The sequence below is a fragment of the Oryctolagus cuniculus genome, chromosome 13 (genome assembly GCF_051225735.1).
Source record: "Oryctolagus cuniculus isolate XC-2025 breed Fujian yellow rabbit chromosome 13, ASM5122573v1, whole genome shotgun sequence".
In the NCBI taxonomy this organism is placed as follows: domain Eukaryota; kingdom Metazoa; phylum Chordata; class Mammalia; order Lagomorpha; family Leporidae; genus Oryctolagus; species Oryctolagus cuniculus.
This window is the reverse complement of record NC_142879.1, coordinates 15,943,109-15,954,781: the sequence shown is the minus strand read 5'-3', so window position 1 is coordinate 15,954,781 and position 11,673 is coordinate 15,943,109.

Genomic DNA, 11,673 nt, shown 5'->3' with positions numbered 1-11,673 from the left:
CCCCCATTCCTTGGAGTTCAGTTTTCTTCCCGAGATGGAGCTGGAGGCCAAGCCTTGGTTGGGAGTGCCCAGTACCCTCCAGCCTCAGCTGTTCCATTTGGTACCTACAGTAAATGCTAGCACAGGAATCTTTGGCATTTCTTATGAGTCATGAAAAATGCAACCCATAGCTGAGTTGCTAAGTCCACAGGGGCACGGTAACAAGAGGGAAAGAGGATAGGAAGTCGAGAGTACCCTCACTCCCAGGGAGTGCGTGAGCCATGGAGCCAGGCACTGCCAACCCCTCTGCCCCTGCTGTCTTCTCCCAACACTGCCCTTTGTTCTTTGTGGCCAGGCCTCCCCTGAGAGTCCATGACTGTGCCAAGTCCCTGCCCACTCCACGACTCTTGCCTGTCTTGTTCCTGCTCCCGGGAATCCCCACCTCCCCTCTGCCCTTATTTACCTGGAGTGCCAACGATTCTTCCAACCCCGGATTTCACTTCCTCAGGGGAGCCTTCTGTGACTGCTCAGTCGGTTGTACCTTGGGAAGTCAAGGTTGGGTGGGTCGCAACGGTGAAGGGTCGGAGAACAGCTGGGAACACGTCTTCCTCTCCTCTAGGAGCTCACGACCCAGCTGGACTGTGGGGTTGCCATCCTCCATCCCTGCCTGAGGTGTGTGCTTGCCTGGTGCTTATCACTCTGTGGTGCGTGAATGATGAATTACAGTTTGAGTAGTCATCTCGAAGTGTAGGAAACAAATTTCCAATTTCCATCCTTTGCTGTAATCATGTTATGCAGTCCCTCCTCCCGTGAAACATTTTAGGTTGCTTGACTCTGGCTAATAGACACTTTAGTCTTTATTTGAAAAATGTAGCAATATTTTCATTCATAGGACTCACAGAGATGGGATACCTCTGTTAGACTTAAATGTTTTCTAGAAATGCATGGTGGAATACCAAAGGGTCACGGCACAACTTATCAAGGAGGAAAAGAGGTGCTTGTACCTAATGAATGAGGTTATTTCCCTGTCTGGTGGCCTACAAAGTAGATTCATTGTTCTCTACCAATTTAATGGTTTGCTCTTCATGGAGGTAGGGCTGATCCCTGGATGAACAGAGAACAGGGCAGGGAAGAAAGGGAAACATGAGAGAGCTTATTATTGGCTTAGGATAGAGTGAAGGAAGTCCCCGAGGCTCATTTTCTCGTATGAGAGAGTTTGTCAAAGCGATTTCACCCTTTCAAAAACTGCACTGATCCTGCTGCGTCAGGTGAACGCTAGGTTAATATCCAAGCCGTTTGTTCTGCTGTCTGCAACACTCACAGAATTTATTCATTGACAAAGGCGACGCTGACCAAATGTCATGACTTCTTTGAGTTCCCCAATGTATTTGGAGTGAGTTGTGCATTAGCAAATGATGTGTGAATGACCAAACGTTACTACCTAATTGGAGTTAATGCAGGCTGGATCTGGGAACACAGGTCAGTCAGAAGGGGTTTGCTGTGCCATAGGCCACTGCCAAACAACCAAGTTAAAAGAAGCTTAGTTTTGGGGCTGGCGCTGTGGCGCAGTGGGTTAACACCCTGGCCTGAAGCGCTAGCATCGCATATGGGCACCGGTTCTAGTCCCGGCTACTCCTCTTCTAATCCAGCTCTCTGCTGTGGCCTGAGAAAGCAGTGGAAGATGGCCCAGGTCCTTGGGCCCCTGCACCCATGTGGGAGACCAGGAAGAGGCTCCTGGCTCCTGGCTTCGGATCAGCGCAGCTCCGGCCATTGCAGCCATCTGGGGAGTGAACCAACGGATGGAAGACCTCTCTACCTCTACCTCTCTCTCTTACTCTTTCAAAGAAATAAATCTTTTTTTTTAAAAAAGAAGCTTACCTTTTCTCCATAGATCTTACCTAGTTTTACTTTATTTAGCTATTTGTTTGGAAGGCAGACACATGGATACACATACAGGCAGGAAGCAAAGAGGTCTTGGATCCACTGGTTGACTCCCCAGATGCCTACAACAGCCAGGGGCCAGGCTGAAGTCAGGAGCCTGGAACTGTGGGATCTGATTGTCCCACATGGGTGGTAGGGACTCAGGTACTTGAGCCATCACCCACCACCTCCCAGGATGCACATTAGCAGGAAGCCGGAATTAGAAGTTAAGTCAAGTCAAGTCAGCAGTTGAACCAGGAATCCTAAGTGGTATTTTCAGCACTTTGCCAAACACCTACCGCTCAGTACAATTTTAAATTTATAAATACACCAGAATTCCTTAGATGTTGGTTATGCAATACTTCATATTAACTCACCAGCATCATATCCATAAAAAAATCCTAAAGTCAAGAGAATAAATCAACCTGTAATGGCGGCAACCTCAAGTCCTTGACATTGGTTGTGACGCAGAGGAAAGCAAGTCTAGTGTGGCAGCTATTTGCAGATGGGAACTTGCTCTGAGATTTCTCAGAGATGACTAATATGAATTAGTCATGTAACTGTTTCAAAGTAGCCCAGAAAAATTAAATTCAGATGAAGTCATTATGCAGACTTACTACCCTTGGAGAGTCGAGGCCCGAGGCTAAGAAAATAAAAGTGGACCTTATTTGTATTTATATTTAATCAACAAATGAATTCATTAGCTCCTTAAACAGCCTTAAAATTGGTCCATGTAAGCAGCCTTCTTCAGTTGCAATTGGAGAGGCTGTTTTGTGAGCTGAATTACAGGGAGTGTGCAATCGGGCCCTGGAGGTCTGCCTGCCTCTCTTCCTATTTACCCAAGCACTGGCTGGCTGCCTTACATTCTTCAGCCGAAGATACACATGCCTAGAGCTAAGTGTGGGGTGTGCCTGTCTAGGAAGACTAGGAAGGACAGCTTCTCCATTGGTGGTCTGAATCCACAGACTCCCAGGAGGGGCCGCCCGCCGGGAGCCTCTCAGAAATGTGCACTTAGTTTTTATTGTCATGGACTCTGTGTCATTAAAGTGTCAATACGACAGCATTTTACCCAAATGATCACATTCCTTGTGTTTTCGTGGTAAATTTTGCCATCTGAGCAGATAAGGATTCTAAAAGTAAGGAAAGTTAAGGTCTTAAGATTTTTGTTCTTATGGTGAACTCAAATTTACATTAAATTAAGCATACACATGGTGAAACTGACAAACCCTACTGCAATACTTTATAGATAAGCAGGGATTGAGCGCTCTGCCCATCCTGTCCTGGAATCTTAGAAGTTCGCCGGGGTCAGATAACCCCAGCTTTCTGGAAGATAAACGTTGGCATGGGAGCACACAGTGAGCAAAAGCCTGGCTCTACCTCCTCAAATCCTCATTTTTTTTTTAAATCCATATTTCAATTAGATTATAAGGTTTTTCTCTCTTGGAATAGGAAACTGAATGAGATTATTTCTATAATTCTTTTAAAACTAATAGAATTATGGAAGTTTTATGCAGTCGCATTGTCATTTTCTCTTTATAATCATCAAGGCTCCCCAAAAAACCTTTGTGTCTCACCCTCACTTCTACCATTGCTACGCTCAGGGACACCCACATGTATGTGTTTTTGGTAAAAGTTTTATGTGACGCTATCACCATCCGGGTTATTTGATCTCAAGCACCTCTTAGAGTGTGGACTTGTCTGCTTCCATTCTACAAATCCTCTGAAGGCCTCCAGCCCGGATGAGAAGTTTTTGAGCAGATCTTAGCTCTCCCCTCTCTCACTCCCAACACAGATCTACTGATTTTCTGGACTGTAGAGCAGCAGAAGCCGAGGGAAACTCTCTGATAAGTTCTGAAGGTGAAGGTGGGAGCTTACAACCAAAAGATCCTGAAGTGGGAAAAAGTGAAGACCCCAGCCCAGGATGGAGTCAGTGGAGGGGGGAATTAGCTGGAGATGGAGGGGGGTTGAGGGTTGTTCAGGAAAGGGATAGGGAGACTAGGACTCAACTCAACTCTTCTAGTCCCCTCAAATACACTTTGCTTTTCAGAGCCAGAACAAGAAGCCTTGTTTCTCCCACAGTACTGTGTTGGTTTGTTTTCTCTCTAAATACTGGGACCATTTTAGAGGAAGACAGATCTCTTCATTCTGCAGAATTAGAAGCCTTCACACGTTTGGAAGAGTTCACATCTCGGTAAAGAGATATGGGCAGAAAGGTAAATACGGGTATCAGATCCTTCCTGGTCTGATGGGGCGAGGCCTCTGGGAGCAGAAACATGAGTCCCAGGAAGGGCAGAGGGGCTGTACGGGGAAGTCTGGTGCACAAAGTGTAAGACAAGGCCGGCAAAGACAGATCCCATTATTTTATGATTTGATTGGGGCTGCCCTAATTATCTTCTTCTCAATGCAGACAAATAAAGCTGTGTGCAAGGGTTTTATAGCTCTTGTCTTTATGAAATATCCACACCTAAGTGAGAACTGTGAAGCATTTTGCAACACGATTTTGCAATCTGTCAAAATGCAGCGTTTTCTTTCCTTCTCAAAACCCAGTATCCCCCAGCTCTGCATGTAAATCACAGTTGGACAGATGATATTAAAGACAATTTTCCTCTGCTAAGGTTGCACATCATAGACTCCCCTGACACTTTATTTTTCTAAGATTGACCATTAGCGAACCTTCCCTGTCCCAGGATAGAAATTCACAGAATTGCTTGTGTCACAATGGTACAAAGATGGGCCTACAGTTGAAGAGGTTGTATTTCTTCATCTGGTTAACCAGTCACCTCCTGTTGTTCTTTATAACATGCAACATTGCCCAAGATCAGACAATGGGTTGTAACATTTAGATCCAGTGAGTATAATGTCAATATTGCAGGAGCTATAAAACAACACTTCTGCTTTCTAAAATGGTGTTGGGTTGAGACGAAAGAGGCTCAAGTATTTCTCTCATGCCACCATTGATTCAGTTCCTTCTGGAATATGCAAAAATATACATGAAAACTTTTTATGATGCAAAACGGTGTTCAAAAATTCCAGCTGTTTGATCGTGGCTTTAGAGAACACAGTTGACAGAATGGCAAGACATTTAAGGCATCTGACTGTGCTAATTGAAACCAAGAGAAGATGAACATCTGGTTTTGAGTATCCTTTTTCTAGCCAGAAGTAGCAGGGTTATAGAGCACTGGTCCCTTGGCACTGTGGCATAGTGGGTAAAGCCACCACCTGCAGTGCTGGCATTCCATATGGGTGCCAGTTTGAGTCCCGGCTGCTCCACTTCTGATTCAGCTCTCTGCTATGGCCTGGGAAAGTAGTAAAAGATGGCCCAAGTGCTTGGGCCCCTGCGCCCACGTGGGAAACTGGGTAGAAACTCTTGGCTCCTGGCTTCGGATTGGTGCAGCTTTGGCCGTTGTGGCCATCTGGGAAGTGAACCAGTGGATGGAGGACCTTTCTTTCTCTCTCTCTCTCTGCCTCTTCGTAACTCTGCCTTTCAAATAAGTAAATCTAAAAACAAAACAAAACAAAACAAACACTGGTCCCTGTGGAGGGCGCTAGAAACTACTTATATGTTTCTGATAGGACCCCTTCTGTTTGGTTTCCACTTCAGGAATGATATTTTGACATTCCTCAGGAATTCTCTGCAAATTGCTTAGTATGCACAAACATAGCTAAGGGCTGCCTGTCTGCTTCCCATAGGTGGCATATCCCTGGCAGCCGTCAGACACCATTGCTTTTCACTTAGAGCAGATTCCGCTTCCATTGTATTGGGATTGGATTTTTTTTTTTTTTTAATTTATTTGACAGATAGAGTTAGTGAGAAAGAGAGACAGAGAGAAAGGTCTTCCTTCCACTGGTTCACTCCCCAAATGGCCGCTACGACCTGCACTGCGCTGATCCAAAGCCAGGAGCCAGGTGCTTCCTCCTGGTCTCCCATGTGGGTGTAGGGGCCCAAGCACTTGGGCCATCCTCCACTGCCTTCCCAGGCCACAGCAGAGAGCTGGACTGGAAGAGGAGCAACTGGGACTAGAACCCAGCGCCCATATTGGATGCCGGTGCCACAGGTGGAGGATTAACCAAGTAAGTCACAGCACTGGCCCCAGGATTGGATATTAACTCAACTGCAATACCTGAGACTCAGTGAAGGGGCCATGGCACAAAAGGGCAAACTCAGTAATGACTTCAGTCACCTGTGGCTAGCATAGCTGAGATGAGCCACTCTGGAGAGAACTGTCCTCGTTATGAAGTATCTAATGTGATGACTTGCAATGCCCGGGCCTTTGTGACTTCATTAGGAAGTTTTCCTGAACTTTTCATTGTGACACAATTCTAGATTTACAAGAATGTTGCAAAAATGGTACAAGGAATTCCCACACACCTGTCTCTCAGCTTCTCCAAATGTTAACATCTTACCCAAGTCTCATATGATGACCAAATCAGGAAATTCTCATTGACTGTTCTCACTCATCTTCAGATCTTATTTGAATTTTTTGCTTGTTTCTCCAGTGTCCTTTTTCAGGTACAAGATCAAATCCAGGAAGATACTTTATGTTTAGTTGTTGGATAATAACTTTTTTTAAAAGGATAATTCTTTAATAGTGGTGTCTAAGTATGCTTCTGGAATGAACAAGTTAAGGGTATACTGCACACAGTGAACTGAATAAGTAATAACTTTCTCATAGTCTTATCAGCTGAAAATAGAGAACTTTAAATGTGATTTTTTCATGCTTATATAAACTAGCTTTCACTTTTGTACATGTAGTATAGTATGCTATACTTTTCTATTACCTAGTTCACTTGCTTCTTGAGTGCCCGCTATTTGGTGCCAGGCACTTGATCCAGTTTTTCAAGTAGAATTATCTTTCAGCATAAGTCACTCTAACTGAATTGTCAACAGCAGTTAGAGCAGAACCTTAGAACAGAGATCAAAATTAAATCAATATTTTGACTTAAAACAAGTATAAAACATACCAGAGGTCCTGGTGCATAATTCACTTGTGAGTTTAAATGTTTCAATGTTTAAAATGCCTTTCCTCCTTAAAGACAAGCTGTGATATGTACATGGGTATATAGTCGTCTATATATATACTTTGGGTTGTAGTCGTACTCTTGATAAACCTCTTCTCCCCAGATGCACTTCTAAAATTCATGAGAATACCATTGAGGGGAGACTTCTAAAAGTTGTTACACAGTAAGACAAAAAAAAAGCAGCTGATACACATTGTTAACTTTTCCAAGTAATGTCATGTACAGTTTTATTGACTGTATTGTACCACTTCCCTTTTTTAACTATTAGAAACTTTGAGTATAATGATATAATTATGAGACTGTCTCAGTTAAAAAATGTCCATGCCTGTTATTTATGAATTCAAAGAATTTTTTAATGTACTTATTCAAGGTAGAATAGGAAGGAAAAAGGTCAGAATTTTCCCAGGCACGTTAACTTTGCACCCATCCTAAGTGGGGAATGTTATTATATAGCCTTAGAAGTATTTTGCCAGGCTAGCACTTTCCATGGTCAGCTAAGTTGGAAGCCAAATTAGAACCACTTCCTATTTTAGAACCATCTTGACATGAGTTCCAATACCATTACTTGACTCTCAACTTTATTCAAAATTAACTATGGTTTATCCCTTCAAAAATCCTTCTAATCCCTTTTGCACTGACCTACTATTATTGAAATTCTCATCCTAAGTCAATGTACTTAGAATTTTTTTATCCCAATTGGTTGAGTAACACTGAGCTAATTGATATCCTAAGAAGTAAAAGAATGGTTCCACTCACAGAAAGCCAATCTTCTTATTGGAGAAGTAATATGTATTTTACTAAAACATACATACTAGGGTTCTCCAGAGAAACAGCACCAAACAGAACATACGTATGGTCCTTGACTTAGCATGGTTTGACTTACCATATTTTGACTATATGATGATGTGAAAGTGATATATGTTCAGTAGAAATTGTATTTCCAATTTTGAACTTTGATATTTCCCTGGCTAGTGATATGTAGCATGATACTCTCCTGAGGTTCTGGGTAGTGTCAGTAAGCCACACAATAGTGAGGGGAAACACAGAACTGATGGGGAAATACACAGCAGGTGGTCTACATTGAACTGATTCATTGCTAGACTGTGATTTCTGGCAGGTTGGATGTATTCAGTGCATTTTTGACAGTGATATTTTCAGCTTGCCATGGGTTTACTGAGATGTTAGAAGTTGAGAAGCTAGTGCAGACACATTTATTAAAAAAAACTGACTCCCATGGTTGCGAGGCTGAGAAGTGTCATGATTTGCAGCTACCAAGCAGGAGACCCAGGAGAGTGGATGGTATAAATTCCAACTGGAGCCTGAAGAACCTGAGAAATGGAATTCAGATGAAGGGAACTGATGGTCTAAGTTCTAGCCTGAAAGCAGCAAGTTTGAAATTCAAGAAGAGTTGATGTTTCAGGTTGAAGCTAAAGACAAAAGAGACCACAGCCCCAGCTCAAGCAGTCAGGAGGGAGGAATCTCTTCTTACTTGCCTTTTGGTTCTATTCAGGCCTTCAACTGATGGATGATGCTCATCCACACTGAGGAGGTTAAATCTGCATTACTCAGCCTACCAATTCATGTGTTAATCTGGCCCAGAGATACCCCCACAGACACACCAAGAATGTTGGACTAAACACGGAGGCATCCATGGGCCAGTCAAGGTGACCTGTAAAATCAGTCCTCACGGTGTGGTTTGGGAGTATAGACAAGGAAAACCAGTGTGGGTTGGAATAGTGAACATGGCCTGAGACTTGAAGAGGAGCCAGATTACGACAGAAGTGAAGGAACTCACAGAAAAAAGAAGTGAATTAAAGTAACAGCAGCAAAATCCTACAGAGTGAGGCATGTTGGCAAACAGATAGGGCAGTGTCACCTGTTAGAGAGTGAAGTTATAGAATGATGAACTGAAACATGATGTCATGATATAAAAGGCAATTCAATTTAATGTTAGGACTTTTTTTAATGACAGAAGGAAGATCTTTCTCTCTGTCTTTCACTGTAACTCTACCTGTCAAATAAAAAAATCTATTAAAAATAATAATTTTTTAATGAAAGGGGTAATGATTTTGAATATCAGTCTGGTAGTAGTATTACTTTTATTTTGAGTGGATTGAGGAATGGAATCTGGTTAAGAGACCATGTTAACAATAATTCAATTTGGGGCCGGCGCCATGGCTCACTTGGTTAATCCTCTGCCTGCAGTGCCAGCATCCCATATGGGCGTTGGATTCTAGTCCCGGTTGCTCCTCTTCCAGTCCAGCTCTCTGCTGTGTCCTGGGATAGCAGTGGAGGATGGCCCAAGTGCTTGGGCCCTGCACCCGCATGGGAGACCAGGAAGAAGCACCTGGCTCCTGGCTTTGGATTGCTGCAGTGGTGGCCTTAGCAGCCATTTGGGGAGTGAACCATAGAAGGAAGACCTTTCTCTCTGTCTCTCACTGTCTGTAACTCTACCTGTCAAATAAAAAAACTATTAAAAATAATAATTTGTTATATTGATGTATTACATTTATTGATTTGGGTGTATTAAACCATCCCTGAATACCAGGGATAAATCCCAGTTGGTCTGGGTGAATGATTTTTTGCATAAGTTGTTGGATTTGATTATCTAGTATTTTGTTGAGGATTTGTACATCTACATTCATCAGGGATATTGGTCCATGGTCCTCTTTCTTTGTTATGTCTTTATCTGATTTTGGAATTAAGGTGATATTGGCCTCATAGAAGGAGTCTTGGAGGATTCCCAGGTTCTAGTCCTGATCGGGGCACCAGTTCTGTCCCAGTTGCTCCTCTTCCAGTCCAGCTCTCTGCTGTGGCCCTGGAGGGCAGTGGAGAATGGCCCAAGTGCTTGGGCCCTGCACCTGCATGGGAGACCAGGAGAAGCACCTGGCTCCTGGCTTTGGATTGGTTCAGTGCCGGCCGCAGTGGCCACTGGGGGGTGAACCATCGGAAAAGGAAGACCTTTCTCTCTGTCTCTCTCACTGTCTACTCTACCTGTAAAAAAAAAAAGAAAAAGAAAAAGAAGGAGTCTTGGAGGATTCTCCCACTTTCAGTTATTTTGAAAAGTTTTAGAAGTTCTTTAAGAGTGTAGTAGAAGTCATCAGTGAAGCTATCTGGTCCTGGGCTTTTCTTTGTTAGGAGGGTCTTTATTACTGATTCAATATCCCCCTTGGTTATTGGTCTGTTTAGGTTTTCTGTGTCTTCATGATTCAATTTCAGTACATGGTATGTGCTCAGGAATTTATCCATTTCTTCTAGATTTTCCAATTTTTTGGCATATAGCTGTTTGTAGTAATTCCTGATATTTCTTTTTATTTCTGTGGTATCCAATGTGACATCTTGTACTTTATTTCTAATTTTATTAATTTGGATTTTTTATTATTACTTGGGTTAATGATTTATCAATTTGTTAATTTTTTTCAAAAAAAATCTCTTCATTTCACTGATCATTTTTTTTTTTTTAGTTTCGATTATTTTATTCTCTAATTTTTATTATTTCTTTCCTCCTACTAATTTGGGTTTTGGTTTGTTCTTGTTTTTCTAGATCCTTGAGATGCATTGTTAAATCATTTATTTGATGCCTTTCCAACTTCTTGATGTAGGCACTAATTGCTATAAACTTTCCTTTTAACACTATTTTTTGTTGTATCTTTTTATAAGTTTTGGTATATGTTGTATTGTCATCTTCACTTGTTCCTAGAAATTTTTTATTTCTCTCTTGATTTCTTCAAAGACCTATTGTTTTCATTTAGGAACATATTGTTTGAACTCCATGAATTTGCATATTTTCTAGAGTTTCTTAAGTTGGTAATTTTTAACTTCATTCCATTGTGGTCAGAAAAGACACATGACACAATTTTCTACAAGTTGAATAATAAAAACCATATGATTATCTTAATAGATGCAGAGAAACATTTGATAAAATATACTGTCCTTTCATTATAAAAACCTTAAGGAAATTAGGTATAGAAAGAACATATCTTAACACAATCAAGGCAATGTATGACAAATCCATAGCCAGCATCATAATGAATAAGGAAAAGCAGGAAGCATTTTCATTAAGATACAGAACCAGACAAGGATGCCCACTTTCACCATTACTATTCAGAATAGTTCTGGAAGTTTTAGCCAGAGCCATCAGACAAGAAAAAGAAATCAAAGGAATACAAATGGGAAAATAGGGAGTCAAATTATCTCTGTTTGTGGATGATATGATCCTGTACATAGGGTACCCAAAAGACTCCACTATGAGATTATTTGGAACTCATAAGAGTTTGGTAAGGTTGCAGGATATAAAATCAGTTCACAAAAGTCAATAGCATTTGTGTACACAAACAATGCCATGGCCAAGAAAGAACTTGTAAGATGAGTCACATTCATAATAGCTACAAAACCATTTACATATCTTGGGACAGAGTTAACCAAGAATGTGAATTATCTCCACAATTAAAATTATAAATCATTAAGGAAAGAAATAGAAGACACACAAAAGTGGAAAAATTTTCTGTGTTCATGGATTGGAATAATTAATATCATCAAAATGTCCAAACTGCAGAGAGCAACTTACAGATGAATCTACACATCTTTAACCAACTAATATTTGACAAAAGCACTAAACAACACTCTGTGGAGAAAGGACAGTCTCCTCAACAAATGATGTTGGGAAAATTGGATCTCTGCATGCAGAAGTATGAAACAAGACCTCTACCTTCTACCCTATAAAAAAATCAACTGAAAATGGAGCAAAGATCTAAA